We start from the raw sequence: 12,510 nt of genomic DNA, 5'->3' as shown, positions 1-12,510 counted from the left end.
ACATGGGTTGAAGTATATGCCTCGAACAGCCATCAAATCTCGGGTGCTGGTTGACTTCATCAATGATTGGACTGAGTTACAGGCACCAAAGGACAAACCGGATAACACATACTGGACTATTCACTTTGATGGGTCCAGGCAACTAGAGGGCTCGGGGGCTGGAGTTGTCCTTACTTCCCCTCGAGGTGATAAAATTCGTTGTGTTCTCCGCTTAATGTTTCCTTGTACTAACAACGCAGCTGAGTACGAGGCTTTACTTCATGGTCTCTGTGTGGCCAAGGATATGAATTTAAGCCGGGTACGGTGCTTTGGAGACTCTGATCTGGTGGCCCAGCAAGTTTCTGGCACTTGGGATTCTAAGGATCCACTCATGGCGGCTTACAGACGCGAGGTGGATATTGTGGCGGGTCACTTCAAAGGGTATCAGGTTGAGCATATTGATCGGTGCAAAAACGAAGCGGCAGATGCTTTAAGCCGGCTGGGATCTCAGCGTAAACCGGTACCTCCCAATACCTTTTTAGATATCTTGCATAACCCGTCTGTTAAATTGCCTACAGAGGAGGATTTAGTTGTTCCTGATCCAGAGGCCCAATTGGTTGCCGCTTTACATGTTGTTCCGGATTGGACGGTTCCATATTTGGCGTATATGAACCGGGGAGAATTACCAAACGATTTAGTTCTGGCCTGGCAGATAATCCGGCGATCAAAGTCCATGGTTATTCACAATGGCGAGTTACACCCCTGCAGCATTTCAGGTGTATTCCAGCGTTGTGTTTCTCCTGAAGAAGGCCAAGAGATTCTACGGGAAATTCTGAAGGGGATTGTGGTCACCACGCCGGTTCAAAGTCCCTGGTTGCTAAAGCTTTTCATCATGGGTTCTACAGGTTGACAGCTCATGCTGATGCTGAGGATCTGGTAAAGCGGTGTGACGCTTGTCAGAAGTTTTCACGCCGAGCTCATGTTCCGGCTCAAGAATTAAGGATGATTCCCATCACTTGGCCGTTTGCCACTTGGAGGCTTGATACGGTGGGACCCTTTAAGCGCTCCAAGGATAAGAAGACCCACCTGTTGGTGACAGTTGACAAGTTCACTAAATGGGTTGAAGCGGAGCCCGTCAGCAAGTGTGACACAGCTACGGCGGTTCAATTTCTCAAGAAGATTATCTTCCGCTTTGGTTTTCCACACAGTATCATCATGGATAATGGCACAAACCTTTCTAAAGGTGAGATGGAGGATTTCTGTCAGAGAGAGCACATCCGGCTTGATATAGCATCCATGGCGCATTCGCAGTCCAATGGTCAAGCTGAGAGAGCCAATCAAGAAATCCTGAAGGGTATCAAGCCCCGGCTCATGGTTCCTTTAAAGCGAACACCGGGTTGTTGGGTGGAAGAATTACCTTCTGTGTTATGGAGCATCAACACCACCCCCAATAGATCAATGGGTTACACACCTTTCTTCATGGTTTATGGGGCAGAGGCGGTCCTCCCAAGTGATATTCGTCATGATTTGCCCCGGGTTGCCAATTATGTTGAAGCGGACAATGAGCAAGCACGCCAGGAGGCGTTGGATCTGTTAGATGAAAAAAGGGACATGGCTTTGGCTCGTTCGGCGCTTTATCAGCAAGACCTACGGCGTTATCATAGCCGCCGGGTTAAAACAAGAACCTTTCAAGAAGGCGACTTGGTGCTCCGGCTCATCCAGGATCAGACCGATATGCACAAGTTATCCCCACCTTGGGAAGGGCCCTTTGTGGTCAGCAAGAATCTACACAACGGGCCATACTACCTCATTGACGTTCGAGACAACTCATGCAGTTCTGAGGAGGAGACTCGGCGGCCGTGGAACATAGCTCTCCTTCGGACTTACTATACTTGAGCCATAGGCTTCTCTTATGTACATATTACGACAATGTATATATTATGATCAATATAATAAACCGGCATCCTTGCTCTAAGCAGGGCCTCTGCTGTTTTTTCTCAAATATCTTTTGAGTTACATGGGGGATTCAGCTGGCAAAAGCAGAGTACTACCTGTTAAACTGGCTATCATGCCACAATACAGCTTGGGAGCTTCACACCCAAGGGGCCAAAGAGAGCCTGGATGCTATGCACAGCTCAAACATAGGCACCCAATGAGCACAGCTCACAAAGTTACTTGGGGGCTCTTTGTGTAAAGTAACAAAGAGTTTGAAAGGACCCTTGTAATTGGGTATCGACCCACGGCTTGGAAGCCTGGTGTATTCACCTAAAACCCCGGGTTAACATGCCTTCATCAAGTAAGCCACTCCTATCCAGGTAATCCTGGCACGACCTGTCAAACATTTGACAAGTCAATCTTATACAGACCCTGAACTTGTCAAAGTTAAAACGACGATTGGTTAGTTGGAGGCCCATCTTAAAAGGCTTTGCAAAATGGTTTAACTCAGCGGCCTGGCAGCCCATGAAAAGCCTCGAATTTGGGCCTGGCAGCCCTTGAAAAGCCTCGACTACACGGTTTTATTTGCCTTTGTCAAGATTTTTCTCTTTGGATGAATTTTATGTTGAACCGGTGTCTATTGACCCGGTATGGCATTTCAGTCATCATACTAACCCGGTGTTTGTTAACCCGGCTTGGCTTTCAACTACAAGTTGTCAAACCATATTATCAAACCGGTGTTTAAAAACCCGGCCTGGCTTTGACAACATGTCGCCAGTTTGATCATCTGGTGTTCATCGTAACCCGGCATGACTTATTACACACCATCATTGCATGGTGAGAGTTGTAAAAACTCAAGATTTGGGTCTTCACCCTTACTACAATAAAAGTTGGTAAACCAACTAAGTGATTCATATCACAGGTATGGGTTATTTCATATTTATTCAGCTTTGGTTATTAGCCAGGCTTTGTCTTGGGCATTGTGACCCGTCCGGCGGTAAACCGCCCGGACAATTTTTTGTATACAGACATCAGGATCGCATGAAATTATCGAAGTATAATCAAGCACAACAAATATCATGGCGGATCAACAAAGTCATGCATTAGTACCACAGATCAAAGTATTTTAACTAGCCTATTACAAGGCGCTTTGAGGCCCAAAATAATGATTGTTTTTCAAAACAAAGTCTGTGACAATAACCAGATTGCCGGATCAAGATTCATCATCGGGTTGACGTGATGTTGATGGATCTTCAGGCGTCGGTTCAACCTCCTCCTCTCCACCCAGTGGCTGGAAGTCAACGGTGGTCCAGTCAACCCGGGTTAAAGCTTGAAAGACAGCCTCTTCACTTATAAGATTCGACGGTTCAACGTCAGGAGCATAAGTGTGCTTACGAATTGGCGGAATAAGATTCTGCACTTCCTTCACAGCAGTGTCAACTCGATGCTTGTTGGCATCATAGAAGGACCGATGCGAAGTCAAATTCACCTCGTCAGCCAACTGACTGGCTACCGGATGCATCTCCTTGGTCAGGGCCTTGAGGGCTTCATTATCGAATGTTGATCCATTTTCTTGTTCATTCAGATAGCCCTTGGCGATATCAATTGGATCCAGGTCAGCTATCCATGATTTGGCACGAGTCAGCGCTAGCAAAGCGCCCTCTCTGGCAGCCGATCGCTTCAACTCCTCTATCTGAGCAGGAGTCATTGAGAGCCTGGCCAAGGTATCCTTGATTAAGGTGGGTGCCGGTTTGTTGTACGAAGCTGCAGAGATGACTCGTTGCGCACCAGTATACAATTGCTCAATCAATGTGTATGTTGCCTTCAACTTCATCCGCATGTCTGCGCCTAGATATGCAATGTGATTACCTGAAACTGTTTAAGAACTTAAGGTTAAACCAGCGGAGTTGAAAATACTTCAGAACAGGCTATTATAAAGTACTTACCAAAAACTGCAGTTGTCATGGTGTTCACTTGATGTTTCAGCCCAGTCAGCTCTTCTTCCATCTGTTTAACAGCCGCTTCGGCGTCTTTAGCCCGCTTCAACAAAGCAGCCTTTTCGGTTTCCCAGTTAGTACGTTCAGTTTTGAAGCCATCTTTCAATTGTTCCATGGCAGTCAAAGCACCCTTTAGCTCCTCTTTGGCTTTAGAGGTCTCTTCTTGCTGGAACTCGATGTTTTCTTGAAGATCGGCGATTTGAGACTCTTTGGTATTTATATCAGCCTACAAAGTCAAATGATAAAGCGGTTAGTATCTCTTAAAATTCCCAAATGCATAACAAGTTATACACTTGGCACTTGGGGGCTAATGCGGATTGCTTCTTAAACCCGATATTTTAAAGTCCCAAGGTTCAATACAAGTATTAAACTTGGCACTTGGGGGCTAATGCCTAATTAATCAGTTACATCCACGCTGAAGGCAGTTCATAAAGACGAAGTGTTAACAGAAAGTACCGGTTCGTCTTGATAAGGTAAACCGGCCCTTGGGGGCTACTCAGTTGAAGTATTCTTAATATCAGAAGACCCGGTGTCTACAAGAGATAAACTGGCCCTTGGGGGCTACTATGGAGTTGATATACATTGCAAGCAAATTTAAAGTGTTTTGAAGATTACCTCATAGCGTTCCTTCATTAAGTTCACCAAACCGGCCTCATAATCCCGACTTGTGTATAGATGGTTTAAGTATCCGAAATCGAGTTCGTTGGCACCAAGGTTCATGAAGCTGGATAAATCTGCCTTCCCTTTCCCCTTGCCCATAGCAGCAAATTCCTCCTTGGCACTATGCTTTGCCAAGACAACTGGGTTGCCAGGGCTAGTGTAACCATGACCAGTGATAACAACATCATCATCGCCACCTTTTGATGGAGTTGGCGGATTGACAGTATCCCTGGTCGGGCTTGACACGTCTGTGTCCTTGGCTGGGCTCGGAGGATCAGCATGCGGACTGGCCGGGTTGATTTCTGGCGGATCAACATATGTATCCTGACTTTGAGGTACAGGATCATCAATGGCAATGTCAGCTTCTTTGTCAGCACCTTCTGAAATTCTGTCCGGTTCAACTTCTTCAGTAGGGACAGTGGTCTTTGCTTTCTTGCTTAGATGAGCTTTGGCGTTGTGATATTAAAACAGGATGTTAGTTGGTAAACCGGTTCAAGAAGACAAAATTAAAGACAGTATACTTCCCCAGGGACGGTTTTGAGGGGAGGCATTTGAGTGGTTGATGAACCGCCTTATGAAAAATTGGAAGACACCTGGTAATTCGAGTCAAACGGATTAAGAGGTTAACGGAAGCAACCCTTCAAGGGATCGGGAGAACAATAAACCTTTGGACGACGCTTCCGGTTTGGTGTATTCGGTAAACCGGAAGAAGTGACCTGTTGGCCGCTGTGCCGGGTTGTGCGACGACCTTCATGTTGTTGTATCTTCAAAGAAAATTATGGATCCAAATGAGCAAGAGGGTGAGAGCGTTTTACTTTCCGAACGGCACGGTGAAATCTTTGAACCGGCACAAGGTCAGAATCGGAAGAAAGGATGATTACCTCAACATGGTCCGCACGGCTGGCTTCCGCATCATCCTGGTAATAATCATTGTCAATAAGATGTACGAAAAATGAGCCAAGGGAGTCAAGTTCTACCTCATTTTCAGATTCATCAACATCCTCAGGCGGGTCAGAGGACTCGGCAGTTCTCTTCTTGCCCGCCCTCTTTATGACTTTGCTTTTTGGGTGTTGAGTCCTCGCCGGTTTGTTTGAAGCTTTTCTCTTCCAGAAAGAGCTGTTGGCCTGTAAAAACAAACAAAGTATTATCAGAATAAGGTTAAAGCGAAAATGGGTCAATAAAGGTGGAAAGGGATAAAATTCTTACTACTGGCGGTTTGTTGGAGGCATAAAAAGGAGCCAATCTGATCTTGCTGCATTGAGCGATCGGTTCATCCAACATTTTCTTCACGGCTTCAGTAACTTCCTCATCAGTCTTTTCTATCTCATTGGACCGTTGATGGTCTTTTACGTCTCTGGTATACTCATACATCAAACCGGAGCGGCGGCTTAAGGGAAGGATACCCCATGAAACCTAGCATTGAACAAGGTCAATGCCGGTTAAACCGTATGCTAGGAGGGCCTGGAGCTTAATGATTTGCGGTGCATAAACTTGCCGCTCTTTAGCGGTGAGCCGTGGAGGCAGTGGATGGCTATTGCTAAGCCGCTGAGCACGGTAACCCGGCAGAGGGTTTTCATCAGCAGTTGAAGTGTTCAGACAATAAAACCAGGTTTGATTCCAGTCCTTTGGATGGCTGTGGTGTTTTGCATGAGGGAAGTCAACTTCTTTCCTTTTCTTAATTGATACACCGCCAAGTTCAGTGTTGGGGCCGTCAGAGAACTCGGTTCGGCGGTTTAAGTGGAAAAAGTCTCTGAAAAGCTCAAAAGTTGGCTCCTCTTGAAGATAAACTTCGCAAAACACTTGAAAATTGCATATGTTGGGCACAGAGTTTGGTCCAATATCCTGAGGATGGAGTTGAAAGCTAGCGAGCACATCCCGGAAAAACTTTGAACCGGGCGGGCTAAACCCCCGGTCTAGATGCTTCATGAATACAATTACTTCCCCGGCTTGAGGTACTGGAGGGCACTCAGGGCCAGGAACTCGCCAATGGAGGACATCTTTCTTGGCCAAAGCGCCAGTCAAAACATATCCATTGAGCTGTGTTTCGGTGATCCGGGAAGGGACCCAGTTGCATGCGGCGAATTGATTGGTCATATTGGAAAGGAAACTGAAAAAAGCACGAAGGCCAGTTTACGATTCAAAGTTGATGTATACCAACCGGAGTTAAACCGGGTAATTATGCATGTTAAACCGGCTATTGCTATTCAAATTAGATGGCGGTTTAAGTGAGGGCTAATGGTACCAGGCGGATTATGATTTTCTACAAGTTAAACTCCCTATGAGGGAAGCAATAGAGCGGAAATTCGCTAAGTGTTGCAGAAACAAGTTTCACACAATGATGATATAATTTTGGATCTACCATGCTTCAGCAAAGAAAAACTTCTGCGACCTACAATGGCGTTAAAGTAGAACAGAGAAGGTCTAGAGAGGATTTTTTCAGAAATAGCAAGATGCTACAGTGTGGCAGATTAAAACTATGGATCTAACCGCAGAAGGAAACTATCAAACTTAGTTAAGTTCAGTAAAAAGGCCAAGGGAAAGGCAGGGAAGCACTGATGAACAGAGACGAACACGGATGAACGCAGATGAACAGGACGCCCTAATGGAGATCTAGGGTTAAGGGAAGAAAACTCACCGGGTTCTCAGGAACAGCGGAGGAGAGTACGGATCTCTGGAGCATTTCAGGTTGATGCAACGGCCTGGTCGGTGCAGAGATGAAGGTCGACGGCGGCGGCGGCGCTTGAGTTCGTCGGGTCGCGAGGAGGAAGAAGAGGCAAAGAGGCGAGGGGAGAGAATGGAAAGGCCCGTCGGCTTTATTTATAAGGAGAAAGGGATAAGTAGCAAGCGCGAGAATCGAGGAGCCTGAAGTGGCAAAAGAGGGCGCGGTTGTCGCCTCGATCTTTGGGATACCATCAATGAAGGAAATCTTTTTATACAGAGACGACGTCATGATGATCCATTGCTGTGTCCAGAGGATGACATCATGGTGGTTTAACAAAGTTTACAGGAGAAGATATCATGGCGGTTTACAAAAAGTGTAAGAAGATGTTCACAGAGTTTTCTAAGTATTGAAGATTGACATGAACAGGTTCAAATCAATCTGGGGCCTAATGTTGGGGATATAACTACTGAGTGTAAACCGCCCAGGAGGGGCCGGTTCACCTTCAACTATACTGAAGCCCATGAAGACCCGGAAGATGGCGCTTTACTAATGAAGCTTAGAGGCCCGGAGCCCAAAGGCAGATTAGGGCCCATAGTGGTAAACCGCCATGGTTATGTAACTTGTATTGTAAGTTAGGAAAGGCGAGACCGAGCCGGACGCCTGTATGAGCCGGCCTCGGGACTTTGTAAACCGGCCGGGCGTCAACCCGTGTATATAAGGGGACGACCCAGCGGCGATTCAGGGACAACAGACAACAACTCGAGAGCCAGGCATAGCGTGTTTTGCTCCCTGGTTATCGAGACCCCAATAATCCCATCACAACTAGACGTAGGCTTTATCTTCATCGAAGGGGCCGAACTATTATAAAAATCCTCGTGTCCTTTGTCCGATTTAACCCCTTTAAGCTAACCCGTCGCGATGGCTCCACGACTAAGTCCTTTCACGAGGACATCTGACGTGATATTTCCACAACAGTTATATTACTCATATCATGCATATGTTGTATTGCAGTGCTTAGTTTTTACATCATATATACAATATTGAATGCCATCTCCTTAGTTGACACATCATATATGCGATTGCCCTCTGCTCACTTGCTTAGTATATAAATCATATATTTGAATTATATCATGCCATGATGTTTACATAGACAGCATGTATCTGAATTATGGCATGCCAACCCATTTTCTAAAGACATAATATAGTTATATCATCTCATCCTGTTTACATAGTCATCATATTTTGAATTATGTCATTCTATCCGTGAATTATATCATGCCATCATGTTTCCATCGACGGCATGTATGTGATTTATGGCATGCCAACTACTTTAATAGACACATCGTATAGTTATATCATGTCATCATGTTTACATAGTCATCATATTTTGAAGTATGTCATTCTATCCTGTTTAGTTAGCCATCATACATGTGAAATTGTGTCATGCTATCCTGTTTAATTAGCCATCATATATGTGAAATTATGCCTTGCTATTCTGTTTGGTTAGACAACATAAATGTGAATTATTTCATGCCCTGTTTTCTTCCCTACTATCCATTGCACTTGTCTATCTTACATTGTCTGTACATTCAATTACTTTTCTTGTTTATCATCCATTTCAATTGGAGGGGGTGATGGCAGTATCTGTGGGAGTAAAAACACGGTCTTCAAAAAAGATCGTGCTACCTGTCGATGCAGATAGAACCACGGTTGTACTTGCCCAAGAACTAGCCCCACCACACATAACCCAGACTCACCCAGATTGTACCCCTACCCAGTTGGACAGAGAACCAGCTACACCCCTTCTAACCCCAACCCCAGCAGATAGTAACCCAGTTCCAGTTGACACAACACCGTCTCCACCACAGAGCACCCAAAAATGAGTAGTTAGTAAGGCAACTGCAGTGACCAAAGCAAGAGGACCACCACTTCGAACCCCAAGTCAACGCTTAAAGCAAAAGAAGAATTGTTCTCAGGTCAGGTTCCGTAGCTATGGTTCATACTTTGCTCTTGCATCACTATATTTACTCATACCAACTAATTTCAAATTTGAAGGATGCAATTGAAACTCCAATGGCACAACAGGTATGTTTTAAACCTATTTTTTTAACGTGTTTGTTGTTGTAACTTGCTCTATGTTGATTTCAGTTTCAATTGAATAAACAGTTATGTTCTCATGCCATGCACATTACAAGTGTTGTTATTTTTGTGTAGTTTCCCACACTTATATTCTATCTATGATGCTTTGTCTTAATTAGATATGATTCGAACTGTATCTATCTTGATTTGGCAACATAAACTAGAATGATATAGACCATACAGTGACCATACTACATAGATATATGTTTGTTTCATGTTGTTATCCTATCCACCTTACTACTGAACTGGTTTACCAAAATGAGTTTCATATACTACATTGTAATCCTGTGATGTGTTTGTTTGTTTCTCTTTTAGAACGCAGGTAAAATATTGGAGAAGAGTACCCCGTTATGCAATGGTAAAGGAAGTAATGTTGATAAGGTTCAAGATAGTGAGACATCACTGTTGGTCTCCAAGAAAGCTGATAAAAACTATATTAAAGACACTAAGACAACCCCAAAGTCCTGTCTTGATGTAGTGTTCGAGTTACTAGCTACTACTGCTGGTAGCAGATCTTCGAACTCGCTGCCTGAATCAGTTCGGCTTCTTGAGTCTCAACTTCAAGTTGAAAGACATCGATCAGATGTTATGCGACAGGAAGCCGAAGGACTGAGGAAGTCCCTGCAGAATTCAGATGCATACTTTCTAGTGCAACAGCAAGTGCTGGAGGATTTAAGCCCCTAAAAGAAGAAAGTTAATAAGCTTGCTAAGCATCTTGCCAGTATTATGGGTACCCAGGATATTGTTTCTTGAGCTCTTCTGAAGTAGTTTCAGTTCTGTACTTGTTTTGCTGCGGTGTTTATTTGCACTGGTCGCCAACTTTGACAACTAGTGTATATGGTATGCTGCTTTGTTCCTTATATTTGCACTGGTGGTGAACTTTGATGCCCAGTGGATATAATATGTGTAATAGCCGTGATAGCATAGTGTATGTTGCTTGCTTATTTATTTCCTTATTGTCTTGTTTATTTGTTTGCTTGTAGTCAGTGCAGTTCTTTTTCCGCGGTTTGCTAGTGGCCGTAATAACCTATTTTTTTAAAACTAGGCCATAATAACCATGGGCTACATATTTACCGTAGTTACCATGGGCCTCCTACAGGCCGTAGAAACGATGGGCCTTCTAAGGGCCATAGACACAATGGGTCTTCTACGAGGCGTAGAAACAATGGGCCTTCTACGGGACGTAGACACAATGGGTCGTCTACAGGTCGTAGACATAATGAGCCTTCTACGGGTCGTATCATCAATGGGCCTTCTACGGGCCGTATGATCAGTTGGCCAAACATGGGCCAATAACAGAACCCACTATGGCCGTAAACGGGCTAGAGTTGGAATCATCTGTTCATGGGCCGACCATAACGGGCCATCGTTAATTGCCCGTATTTGATGGCGCTATGAAAACGGCCCAACGTGTTAACGGTCCACAAACGGGCCGACTGTAACCACAGGCTGAATTTGGCCCACAAGCAGAAAATGATAGTAACGGGCCGTAAGTAAATGAATGCTGGAAATGAGCCCAAGAATAAATGGGCCTGACAGTAACGGGCCGTAAGTAAACGAATGCTGGAAATGAGCCCAAAAATAAATGGGCCCTAAGAAGGCCGAAAGATAACATGGGCTGGAAATGGCCCAACAGAATAATGGGTTGTTAATAGGTATAAAATGATACACTATTCATTACGGGCCAGTTTCACCACGTGTCGTTAATGGGTATAAACTAATACACTATTCATTACGGGTCAGTTTCACCACGGGTCGTTAATGGGCCAAGAGTTGCAAAGGGCCTCATATGGGCCGAAAGACGTCATGGGCCATACATGGGCCATAAGTTAAAATGGGATGGAATTATATTGGACGGTCCAGATGACGTTACTGGGCCTAAATCAAATAGGTCGTAACGGGCCCTGGGTTAGCGGGCTGTAAATGGGCTATATGCGAACAGACCATCAACAGGCTTTCCATGGACCGGGCCGCCACCTTTTGACCAAGTTAAACGGGTCGGCCTTTTCACAGGAATGAGCCTCTGTTCGGCCGTGCCACGTGTCGACGTATCATAGGCGCCTCCGGTCCAATGAGTGGATGACATCTGTCCCAATGGTCGGCGCTGTTAACAGGTTATCGGATCCAAAACCGGACCCGATAGCTTAACGGCGTTCTGTTACGGTGGATGCCATATGTCGGTCACCCTTGATGAAAGCACTTCTATGATGCGCGATTTATCATCATGGAAGTGGACTCTTCCGTGATGATAATTTTGGTAATGTCATGGAACACTTCTACGACAGCACAGGTATGACTATCTTGATTTTGTCATAAAATCATCATGGATGTACATGCATGACAGAAAATGTGACCTATTGTGACAAACACGTATCATCACAGAAGTGTATTTTTTTGTAGTGATATAAAGAGTATGATGAATAAAAGTTGTTAAAAGTTGACAAACATAGTTTTGGTCATCGTTGCAATTAATAGGAAGTAATAAAGAAAGAGAGTTTTCCACATATAAATATACTATCTTGGACATCTTTATGATTGTGAATGCTCATTAAAATATGACATGCTAAAAAATTGATGTTGGACAAGGAAGACAACATAATGGGTTATGCTTTCTTATATCCGGAATAAAGTAAATTCTCATGGATCACCCAACATGTTGAGCTTGCCTTTCCCCCTCGTGCTAGCCAAATTCTTTGCACCAAGTAGAGATACTACTTGTGCTTCCAAACATCCCTAAACCCAGTTTTACCATAAGAGTCCACCATACCTACCTATGGATTGAGTAAGATCCTTCAAGTAAGTTGTCATGGGTGCAAGCAATAAAAATTGCTCTCTAAATATGTATGAGCTATTAGTGTGAGGAAAACAAGCTTTATACGGGCTTGTGATATGGAAGAAATAAAAGCGACATACTGCATAACAAAGGTTCTTATCACAAGTGGCAATATAAAGTGACGTTCTTTTGCATTAAGATTTTATGCATCCAAGCATAAAAGTGCATGACAACCTCTTCTTCCCTCTGGAAAGGGTCTATCTTTTATTTTTTACCTTCTACCCTTATACAAGAGTCATGGTGATCTTCACCTTTCCTTTTTACACTTTATCATTTGACAAGCACTATGTGTTGGAAAGATTCTG

The sequence above is a fragment of the Triticum aestivum genome, chromosome 4B, assembly GCF_018294505.1.
Source record: "Triticum aestivum cultivar Chinese Spring chromosome 4B, IWGSC CS RefSeq v2.1, whole genome shotgun sequence".
Taxonomy (NCBI): domain Eukaryota; kingdom Viridiplantae; phylum Streptophyta; class Magnoliopsida; order Poales; family Poaceae; genus Triticum; species Triticum aestivum.
The sequence above is the reverse complement of the archived record's forward strand: the minus strand, read 5'-3'. Positions refer to the sequence as shown.